Genomic DNA, 12,370 nt, shown 5'->3' on the forward strand with positions numbered 1-12,370 from the left:
GAACCCCTTGCACTGGTAGGCCTAGCTGAGGCCTATTTTCTACACATGCTTCTAAATTAGGTAAAATAAAAACACATTTCTAAAGATACAGCTCTTCTATATATTCCTTATGTTTAAGACTGGTCAAGCCTGGTCTCCATCCACCGCACATCTGCGCTGACTCTGTGTCCTTTCTCCTGTGTTCCTGCAACACCTCCATGTTTTACACGTTATTCATTCTTAGATTAAAGGGTGAATGCCTTGCTTTCACGGATATATTCCTATATAAATCTCTTCGTAATGTACTGAAAACATGCTACATGGAGGGGCGTCTGACGCACGACCTACACACCTCGGGTCTCCATACTGTAAATACAGCCGACTCTGAGGGCACAATATTTACATCAGCGACCCCCCCCCCCCCCCCAGCAGCTTATACCGGATCTGCAGAGTGCAGGGCCAGCAGGAAGCGACTGTTTCTTCTGGGATGCAATAAATAGCCAGGGTGACAGACTTTGCCAGCGGTGGGATCTGGTCTCGTTCAATAGGTTGTTGAGAAAATGATTTGGGTAATAGGGATACTTGCAATTCACGACAGCCTGTAAAAACTCCAAAAACCCTGCCTATTGCTTTCTTATTACAGTGTGTCACATTTCTGTTCGCCTGAAATAAAAGGCTGGGTCCGCCCTTCAAAGCGACACAATGAACTGCCTGAATAGACTTTGCAAACAATTACAAGTTGCGTGTTTGCATCTTCAGTTTTACGTCACAGATTCCACAATGATGTCAATCTGTAATCATATTATAGGTTTAAAAGGAATATGGCCAGGTACTACCTACACCCCCTCCTCCCCATTCAAGACCCGTGACCGGAGAGATGTTTTGGATGCGGGGGGCGTGACACCCCGGCCGTATTTATTATATACAATTAATACACATTAATCATAATTACAATATTTACAAAATATAGCAGAAAATATACTTTACACTGATTACAATTGACAAGTACAGATATCCGATGGCTAACCTTAACATAACTCTAATACAAAGGTTTCCTATCCATATCTAAACATATCTTTATTAATCTGTACAAACTTTATTTTCTGCGTACCTAATAGAGCCTACGGCAAGGTCACTAACTGGCGTCAGATCCTTATCAATTTCTAACCACGCCCTCCAGCCGGAGTGTGCATGCGCAGAGGGCCCGTTCACCGTGAGGGTACTTCCCGGTTACCCCCGTACGCTCTGTACCTGATCTCCATAAAGGGGCCCTTGCAGCCGTTGTGCACGTGTGGGATGGCCAATCAGCCTAGAGAAAGCGTGACTCCCTCCTCCCCCGCACCCAACTGCCCCTGGAGTTCTAGGAGAGACCAGTTGTCCCTCCCACCTGGGCGACCCCATTTGTGAATGGCGCCGCCCTCTAAGAACCTTAAATTTATTGCTCACCAATCATGACCTTACCGCCCAACCAACAGAAATCAAAATAAGACGATAGAAGACCTGTGATAAACAAAATTTGGCATTTATACACAACTTTGACAATTATCTTGTCCTCCTGGAACTAAAATAGATTAAACATTCATTGATTAAAAAACACCTAAAAAACCATTTGCTTCTAAGGGGATGGTGGGTGGGAAAATACAAAGTTACCGCCTCCTAGCGAGGCGTGGGGGGCAAGCTGGGGAGTCAGAAACCAAGAGACCGGTTCCTGGGCTCCCCAGCCCTTTATACCCGTGCTGGTCCGGCCAGACCTACTGGCCGGACGTTTGCCCATCGTCCTGACCCGGAAGTGATTCCAATCACTTCCGGGTCGCGCCTGGGCCAATGAGGGTAGGGGGCGCACCTACCCTGTCACCAGGTGCGCGAGAGTCACGCCCCCGGCTGTAGCGGAGGGGGCCGGCTCGACCGCCATACTTTTGGCGTGGCCGATGCCAGCCCCGCCGTTCTATATGGCCAGGTACTACCTACACCCCCTCCTTCCCATTCAAGACCCGTGAGAGGAGAGAAGTTTTGGATGCAGGGGGCGTGACACCCCCCGGCCGTATTTATTATATACAATTAATACACATTAATCATAATTACAATATTTACAAAATGTAGCAGAAAATATACTTTACACTGATTACAATTGACAAGTACATATATCCGATGGCTAACCTTAACATAACTCTAAAACAAAGGTTTCCTATCCATATCTAAACATATCTTTATTAATCTGTACAAACTTTATTTTCTGCATACCTAATAGAGCCTATGGCAAGGTCACTAACTGGCGTCAGATCCTTATCAATTTCTAACCACGCCCTCCAGCCGGAGTGTGCATGCGCAGAGGGCCCGTTCACCGTGAGGGTACTCCCCCCCCCCCCCCCCCCCCGGGTTACCCCCATACGCTCTGTACCTGATCTCCATAAAAGGGGCCCTTGCAGCCGTTGTGCACGTGCGGGATGGCCAATCAACCTAGAGAAACCGTGACTCCCTCCTCCCCCACACCCAACTGCCTCTGGAGTTCTAGGAGAGACCAGTTGTCCCTCCCACTTGGGCGACACCATTCGTGAATGGCGCCGCCCTCTAAGGACCTTAAATTTACTGCTCACCAATCATGACCTTACCGCCACAGGCTAGCATAGTTGACCGACTATCTAGTCCCCCCCCTGAGCTCACTAGAAAGGTCATCCCCTGCGACTAAGGCCCCTCAACCATGCCAACATATTCTCCAGGAACACCTCGTTGCCTACTTGGGATAAGTAAACGCCGTCTTTTAAGAAGCACGGTTCACCCCTAATGCATCCATGGGCGATGGCCTGTAAGTGGGGAGCCCTGAAAAGTCTCTCAAGTTTGTTATTTATTCTCCTCGCAGAGTGATTCAAAGCCTTTACAGATTTCCCCCTCTCCATTGGAATCGGGGTATCATCTGAGACCACCCAATAGTGCAGCCCTGACAAGTCTTAGCTAACCAGCCTATTTCAGTGACTATAGTTTCCACCAACCCTCTTCTTCCCAGTCTTGCTAAATCATCCCCCCCCCAAGTGTAGTACGATTATATCGGGGCGGACCCCTTTTCTTTAACAGGTCCAGTATGATACCCCTGAACCGATCAAAACATAGCCCCCCTTTTCCATGGCATGCTATTTCAAAACCTGCCTGCCGTGCTCTTTCCCTATAATCACCTGTAGAAAAAAGGTTACACAGACGCCTTACATATGAATGGCCTATGATCCACACAGTCTGAAGCCTTTCCTTTCGTGGTGATGATATCCGTGTTGCTGAATGGAGCTGGTGCAATGTCTTGAGTTTCTCCCCTGCGTGACAGGGTTGAGAAACTGTAATGGAAGCAGAAAAACCATGCATCAGCGCTGTGTGGCTCTCTCACTCACAGCATGTGTAGACGCACATAACGTTTGTAACAATTGGACACCCATCTCCCTATCCTCTGTACGTCGCCGTTTGATAGACCCCTGGCCGTTGCTTCAGTGGCAGCCCCTATCCTAAAGGAGTGGGTACCAAAACTCTCTGGATTCTGACCTGACTTCAGAATTGTCATGTCCAACACCCTTTTGAATTGAAAGCGTGTCAGCGGGACCCCATCCGCACGGATCAAGAAAGGCCCCCCTACGTTAAGTGGTCTAACCTGTAAGTAGCTCTCAACGTGTGATACAGGACAGGGACTGTGCCCGGTGGAGAACTACCCCATCACCCCGGGCCTCCTGATCGGTCTTGGACTTCTTGATCGATATTAATAGGGTGTCGGCCCTGACTTTAATGCATTCAAACTGCAGGCTGCCGCGTACGTCTAGTTTGTTTTGGGCCACTAGCTCCCCAATTCGAAATGCGCCGTAAAAGGCCAACGAAAAGGCCACAGTGAATAACAGGACTGCCCCTGATGTGTTGCAAATTGCGGGGAGGGCTACTAGTATTGACGTCAGAAGCTCCACCCCAATTGGCTGCCTTGTGTCTGGGGCCGACCCCTGGAGGCGTTGCCACCCTTTCAGAGCCTTCCTCACTGTGAAACTGTTAGTGGGATCACCCCTGTCGCTGATCTGAGCGAAGAAGGAGATCGCCGCCACCTGTCTCCTAGATGCGGCCGCCGAACGCCCGTTGGTCCTTAAACAACCCAAGTATGCAATGAGTGCCCCAGTGTCGTGCCATCGCTCAGCCCACTCCGCACCCAAAAAAGAACAATATTGCCAAAACGCCCCTTCGTATGCTTTCCTGGTCCTGGGTGCTAGGTTGGCTGCCACGAGGTCCGGTAGGTGGGGGCACCAATCTGCCAGAGTCGTTCTGGGAAGAGGGTGGCACACTCTGCCGCTGTTGGGAGGTGAGCCCTGAAAACCTGCATCTTAAAGCGAGAAAGGGCATCAGCAGCATGATTAAGGACACCAGGCACGTGTTTAGCCCTAAATTGCACATTCAATTTCATGCATGTGAGAACAATCTCCTTCAAGAGACGGAGAATCACTTTACACCGGGCCGCTTGCTGGTTGATGCATTCCACCACGGTCATGTTGTCTGACCAGAAAACTACTGACTGATTACGCAATTGTTCAGGCCATACCGTCAATGCCACCCATATGGGGAAGAGCTCTAGGAACCCGATGTTACCTGTTAGGCCATTCCCTTCCCACCATTCCGGCCAACGTTGTGCCACCCACTCGGTACCAAGTATGGCACCAAATCCCTCACTGCCCGCGGCGTCAGTCATTAAACCCAACTCCACGGATGCAGTGGGCGGACCAGGCCACACTACTCTGCCATTGAAATCCTGCAGGAATGCCATCCAAATCCGCATGTCCTGCCGAACCTCAGCTGACAGCCTTGTGTGGTGATGTTTCTCTTTGAGGCCCGCCATGGCTTGGGAGATAGATCTGGAAAAAGGTCTAGCCATTGGAATGACCCTTAAAGCAAAGTTAAGTTGCCCTACTGTCTGCTGTAGCTGGTGTAGTGTTACCTTCTGTTTGCCCAAGCATAGCTGTAAAGCAGCCCTGAATTTGTTAACTTTGTCCATGGGTAGCCTAAAACATCTCTGAACAGAATCCAGCTCAATGCTCAGGAACTCTATCGTAGATGCCGGCCCAACTGTCTTTCCTGGAGCCAAAGGAACCCCCAAATCCTGCATGAGCGCGCAAAATTCCTGCAGCGCCCACCCACATTCAGAGGAACCCTGTGTCCCCAGGATAAGAAAGTCATCTAGGTAGTGCATGACCCACTGGTGCCCTGTCTTCTGTCTGAAAACCCATTCCAGGAATGAACTGAATTTTTCAAAATATGCGCATGAAACAGAGCAGCCCATTGGCATACACATATCCATATAGAAACTCTCTTGAAATTTAAAACCAAGCAGGTGATAATCATCTGGATGTACCGGGGGTAACCGAAAGGCCGATTCTATGTCAGATTTTGCCATCAAAGCGCAAGGGCCCAAGCCCCTGAGGATCTCCACCGCTTGGTCAAAGGACGCGTATTTAACATTACAGAACTCATCATCAATTGCATCATTCAGTGAATTACCTTTGGGTGCTGACAAGTTGTGTATTAGTCTGAATTCCCCCTCTACCTTCTAGGGGACTACATCCAACGGGGAGCAGACAAAGTTCTCAACCGGCACAGATTCGAAAGGGCCCGCCACCCAACCCAGGCGCAACTCCTTGGCAATCTTTGAGGAGACTATGCCTGGATTAGTCCGAGCAGAGAGCTGATTCTGGCACTCAGAGGACCCCGCATAGTTAGGGGCTGGAATCCTAAAACCATCCCTGAAATCCTCTAACAGAGTTCTTGCCGTCAGGTGGCATGGGTATTTGTTGAGCCATGGTGTCAGAGCCGTCACATCAATGGGGGACCGCGCTTTGAGCGGTGGTACCTTATCACTCCTGCTTTTTTCTACCCTTATCCTTCGATCTTTTGAGGCATTTGGACTCGGGGTGGGATGGGTTGGCGCAAATGGAACACGCATGCTTGAATCTGCACTGACCCTGTGGTCTAGTGCAGGTCCGCCTGTTGAAATCCCAGCACATCCCTTTCCTCCCACCATTGCCGCTTGTACCAGTGGTATAACTTGTACTACCCTGCGACCGAAAGGGCTGAAAGGGCTGCGCAGCATGCGGGGCCTGACTCTTTGTGTTACCATGCCCCTCGCCCCCAAACAGATCCAACCAAGATATCATGTAAATTCGGTCCCATGACAACGATGGGTCGGATGCCTTCGCCATCCTAAACTTCCTGTCATACTCTAACCACCCTCCGCCCGCAAATTTATCATGGGCCAACACTATCCTGTTCTGATAACACTAACAAGCCATCTGCGCCTGTACATTAGGGAAACGCTCAGCTGTGACTGCCATGAATATGGAAAAGGCTCTGATCCAGTTCAGTAAGTTCTTCAACATCTCAGTAGCCCATTCCCTAGGAAGCATATAATCTTTGTTCTTCCTTGATTCCTGCCTCTCCCTCTCGCAGATCAATAACGAAAACATATTAATATATTCACCAGCCCATATTCTGTTTTTTAAGTCCATAAACACATGTCTGCCTAAAAACTCCCGCTCAGAACTGGACTCTCCCACGCCCAACATTGGTAATGTTGGCAGTTTACCTGTTGTTGCGGACCCCGGAGCCTCGTGAGGAATCCCTGCCGCACTGGGGACTGGCAACCCCTTGTTCTCCAGAGTGCCGGAAATACCCCCTGAAATGATAGGTAACGAAGCAACCGGCCCAGCATGGATTTGTTCTTTGGGCCCCGCATTAAACTGAGACACAATTTGCGTCGCTTCCGCCAAAGCATCGGTACCCAACTCTTTTACCCCCACCGCAGGAGCGAGGAAGCCTGTCTTCCCGAACCACGGCAAGATTGCCGCCAAATGCGACACTATCTCTTGAGGTAAACCCCCCCCCCAGCGGACTATCCCCAGCGGGTGTTGGCCCTCCCGGGGGAGCGGGTTGGGGCACTGGGACCACAGGGAGAGCTGGTAGTGTAAGGGGAGCCAATATTGGCACTGGGACCGCTGGCAGCTCTGGAATCTGAGGTTGGGTCTGCGGTTCCAGCACCAGCGCTACCGGGGGTGCTGTTGGTGGGACTGGTGCCAACGGGATCTCTGGACCTGGTACCGGGACCGGGATAGGTGATGCAGGGTCGTTATCACTAAGAACCTGTGGAATGGATGGATTCAGTCCCTTCCCCACGCGTTTCCTTGCTCTAACCCATTTGGGGATTAGCGGAAAAGCAGCCTTAGGGGGCACATTGGGGCGCCTAGGCCTCTCTCCCTGCCCATCCTGCCCCTTAACTTTCTCCCTGAGGTTAGCGAGATCCTGCCCCATCTCGGTCACTTTCCTCATCATTTCTTCCATTAGCTTCTCCATACGAGAGCCTTGCTCCCCCCCTCCTAGCTTTCCCCGCCATTAGATAGAAGGACGTCAAATACCGCACAAAAAATTACTTAAATGCTGATAATGTTTTGGCGGCTTGTAATGGTGTGCCTGGAGTGTATCGGCCCTTAGTGCTGTCGGAATGTTGCCCCTCACAGACACGCTAAATCTAAAAGCAGCAAACAGTCCTATAGTAAAATTCTGCCTTTAGCTCAAAACCACCAAAAACCCATGACATGCACAGTTCTTAATACTTCCTATTTAACGTTCTCTTACTTTAAATGCTCAGTGAACTCACCCTCCTTCAAACCGGCAGATACAGAAGCACAATGGAGCTCTTAGCTCTTCAAATTGTATATACCAACCCATCTAACTGGACAGAATCATGGGGATCGAACTGTATACCATGAGAGCAAGAGTCTCAAACCTTAAACAATAATGCCCTGTGTCCATTCAAAACAAATTTGCCCCCATTACTCGCGTTTATATTTTAACAAGCATGTTTCTGATTCGTGTGCTCCCAATGCGCGCGTACAAACTGCGCATCGTTCACCCGCTTATCATACAATCGGCACTGGCGCTCTAGCGCTGCAGACCGCCCACAAAGCTTCGACAAAGCTAGCGCGTGCGTTCGTGCTTTCAGATGCACACAAATGGACAATGCAGCCGCCGGAGGGGTGAGCGCTCCCACGAGCCTCTCGCGCCACCACCTCCCGATACCTGCCGCTGCACTTGGACCGTCTTGTCTGCGTCTTCCGGCGATCCCGCTGCACTTCACTCGATCGCGACCTCCCGGAAATGCGCAGCTTGACCTCCGTAGATCCCGATGGTCATGAAGCGTAGCTTGACCCCCGTAGCCCGCAGAAGAGACACGCGACATTCACGATCCCGCAGTCCCGCTCCTGAAGTCTCATCGCAGCCTCTAAGGATGTTCCACCTGGAAAACAAAGCAAAAATACAAAGTTAACGCCTCCTAGCGAGGCGTGGGGGGCAAGCTGGGAAATCAGGAACCAAGAGACCGGTTCCTGGGCTCCCCAGCCCTTTATACCCGTGCTGGTCCGGCCAGACCTACTGGCCGGACGTTTGCCCATCGTCACGACCCGGAAGTGATTTCAATCACTTCCGGGTCGCGCCTGGGTCAATGAGGGTAGGGGGCGCGCCTACCGCGTCACCAGGTGCGCGAGAGGCACGCCCCCGGCTGTAGCGGAGGGGGCCGGCTTGACCGCCATATTCTTGGTGTGGCCGATGCCGGCCCCGCCGTTCTAGGAGAGACTTGGGGCCATATGTAGATAGCTAAATACCGGTCGGTAACGGCCGAAAATCGGTAATTTTCCCGTTACCGACCGGTATTTAGCCCTTTCTAATGTAGGAGGCAGGTTTAAGGATACAGTAATTTACCAAATCGGTATTTTAAGAAATCGGTAAAATACCGAATCGGTAAATTACCAAATCCTTAAATCCTATGTAGGGAGCACTCAAGTGAGTGCATTTTTGGTTTAAGGATTCGTTATTTACCACCAACTACAAGTTGATGGTAAATACCGAATACCTTTTCAAAAGCAATTTTGTGCTTTTTTAAAAGTGCCATGTGGAAGACATACATGCCCTTAGGGCATGTATGTGCGCCACATGTGCACACATGCACGATTCAAGGGTGCAACAGGGTGTCAATGTGACACTCTGCCACCCTTGAATATGCTCCCCCTATTACCGATTCGGTATTTACCGAATCGGTAATAGTGAATGGCTTCCCATTCATTCCTATGGGCCTCCAGGCCCATAGGAATGAATGGGAAGGTATGCCTTATTACCGATTCGGTAAATACCGAATCGTTAATAACGAATATTACCGAATCGGTAAAATGTACCGATTTTTTACCTACATTCTATTTACCGATTCTTAAATACCGAATCGGTAAAATTCGGTATTTATGAATCAGTAAATAGAAATTACCTACATATGGCCCTTAGAATCAGCTTTAGAGTTCGGTGGATGGGTGATTTCGTCATAAACGTATTACAAGTGCCGTAGGCTGTAATACACTTGTAATATGGCAGGTAGGACATGAGCAACATTTTCGATGGAGTATTCTATCCGCCAAATTCTAAATTACTCCCTTAGAATTGACATACGTGTTGGGGAAATGGGGATTATGACACTAAGATTATTAGGAAAAATAAAAACTACTGTAAATTGTGAGGATTTTTTATTTTTATTTATTTTTTATGTTACAGAGTTTTATATAGCGAGAACTGACCCGAATCGGGTATCAGAGTGCTTTACATAGCACCAGTTGCATTACATGAGGACACATTCATTTTTCTGTCTCGCCTACGCATCGCCCAAGCGTTGCGTAGGAGGGGACCTTTAGCAATCGCTCAGGACTTTGCTTGAAACTGGTGCATGTTTTGCATTGGTTTCAATTGCCACTCGTGCACGTTTGGCGTTTCCCTTGCAGCGGCTCCATCTGTTTTTAAACTATCCCAATTGCGCTTTCAAAACAGATTGCGTCATTGCTCGTTCCCGCAAGGTAAACGCCAAACGTGCACGAAAGGCAAGGTAAATGCTGCGCGTCTTGCACTGTCCGGCGGCCATGCTTCTCTGCAGTATCCATTCGCCCTTCACGCCATCCTCTGCACTGTCAGTTTATCTTCTTTGTACTTTCGGCCTGTCTTGTAAATCATTCTGTACGCTGTCTGTCCGTTCTGCAGCTTATCCTCAGCGCTGTCAGTCGGCCCCGCAACCTTTCCTTAAACCGTCGTGAGCGGTTCGAGTACCCTGTCGTTCAGGAAAGACGCCTGTCAAAGCACTCCACCTGCAATCTACCATACATGACCCACAGAGGATAATAAAAGAAAGAGAATTACTAGAATAAGGCACATGTCTCGGGCCTGTAGTATATGCAGAACTACAGCTATAATCTAATAACCAACATGCATGTTGTTTATTGGCCCCCTGTAACTTCAAGTTCCCATTGATGCGCCGTAGGCAGTCGATAGGAGATATGTGCGCACAAATTAATTAGCCCGCTCAAAAAGACATCTCAGTGTGGGGGTACTTGCGCTTATGCACATAAATAGATAGGGTTTAAATTGCAGCTTTTATCATCATTTTCTGACAGCCTCTCTAGCTTCCCGAGTTCTGAAAAATATGTAATTAATTCTGCAACCCCAGCAGCAAACCTGGAATATAAACGTCCTTTTTGAGGTATTTTTCTTGAAGTGGGTGGCTGCCGAGCTGCTTGTTAGGAGTGGATGAAAACATGAGAGACGGGGCGGGTCGGCGGACTTGGGGTTGGAGGAGGGGAGAAAGAAAGCATTGTCAGACGAATGGCTGCCCTGCTACCTACCGGACGTTACCGGCGGGGGTGAAGTGGCTTAAGCGAGCCTGAACTGAAGTTGAGAAAGTCCACCTATATGTGTACACTCATTGGTTTCAAGTTGTGTCTTGATGGGTGTATCGTTCATATTTGTACTAATGGTTATAAAAACCTGCAAGAACATTTAATGCCATCTTGTTATTCCTGTGCTATGTTTTTCATATTATGTTAAATTAACAATACAAATGTTGGAGCCAAAAAGTTTAAAAAGGTAGATGTTTAGGGGATTCCGTGGCAGACAGTCGATTCGTTCTCTCGGTTGCCAGTGAGAAGCTGTTTTGTGAGCATACATGCCAACATTTCAGAAGAGCAAAGTGGGAGATTTAATAAAAAAAAAAAAGAAAAAAAAAAAGAAAAAAAAACAAATCGGGAGAATGGGGCCTTGAATCGGGTTACTGTCATGTATGGGCTTTGGAAGTGCAAAAAGGGAAAGAAAACCTCTAATCTGACCTTTTTAATTTTAAACGACCCAATAGGGTTCTGAATTACAAAACAACCTTCTGCGTATAATACATTGACATGGAAGACATTAAATGTTATTAAAGGAACATTTTATTATCAAGCTTTATCTTTTTATTTTTTTTATTTTATAAACATTTTTCTATTTTATGCAACTTTAAATACATGAAGGGATTATTTTAGTTATCATAGCACATCCAGTATTTCAATTTTCTCATCATATCTTTTATAACATTGAATTCACAGAGGACATCCCATAAACATCAAAAATAAGTATAAATAGAGATACTAACTATTACCAATCATTCAAAAACTGCTATCATACTCACACATGCTTACATTCATACAGCACCTTTCCAAAACATACTGTCTAAAATAAAAAATAGGACCCTGAGATGGATCTCAAAGGTGTTAGCAGGCGGGTTAATACATTCTTGGGCTTTGGAAGTGTGCAGCTGCAGGATCGGACATTTGAAACGCAAATGCACGTGTTTTTTTCTTACCTTTTAGAAGCATGGAGCGCAATGGCAGCCATAGAGAGGGTGATGCAAGTGTTGTGCACTGGCCTGGCAGGTTGCTGGCAGTGCATACACCCCCCCCCCCCCCCATGTGTGGCAGCCCGGGCTGAAACAGCTTCCCGGGCACACACACGGCCACTCCGGAGTACTTCACATGTCTTTAAAAGACCATTCGCTTGTTAATGAGCCTTTGTTGGTTTTTCACCCCTTCTAGAGCCCCTGCATCTCCACTCTTGCTATGAAGACTATTGCTGGAAGAATTAGCACGTTACACAATACCAAGCCCCCCTGTCTGCTGAAACGCCGAGCAATCGGGTTTTTGCTTGCAGGAATCGGGAGGCGGGAGACCAGCCTTGAAATCGGTAGTCTCCCGCCTGAATCGGGAGGGTTGGCATGTCTGTTTGTGAGTGCTGCAAGATTTGTGTCGGAAGCAGTGTAGGTGCCATTGGTTGCGTTTCCTTTTTAGGTCTCGCCTGGCTATCGCGTAAGCGATCGCCCAGCGAGACTTATGTAGGAGCTTCAGAAAATGCCCCCAAAGGCTTCCCAGGCGGATCGGGTGGCGGTTACGCGCACAACCACGCGCATTCCATTTGCCACCAGCTACTTCCTGCGCGTGCGCCGCCTCACGCATTCAGAGAGATTTAGTAAGGGGCACAAGACCTTAGGAATGCGGTTTAT

The 12,370-nt window shown here is 48.5% G+C and overlaps 1 protein-coding gene across 4 annotated transcripts in view; it reads right to left on the reverse strand.

Annotated features, from left to right (window-relative positions):
• The window catches only part of RGS14 (regulator of G protein signaling 14), a 334,003-nt gene that overhangs the window by 282,941 nt on the left and 38,692 nt on the right, over positions 1-12,370 (reverse strand). The window lies entirely within an intron of this gene.

Source organism: Triturus cristatus, chromosome 7, assembly GCF_964204655.1.
Source record: "Triturus cristatus chromosome 7, aTriCri1.1, whole genome shotgun sequence".
NCBI classification, from domain to species: Eukaryota; Metazoa; Chordata; class Amphibia; order Caudata; family Salamandridae; genus Triturus; species Triturus cristatus.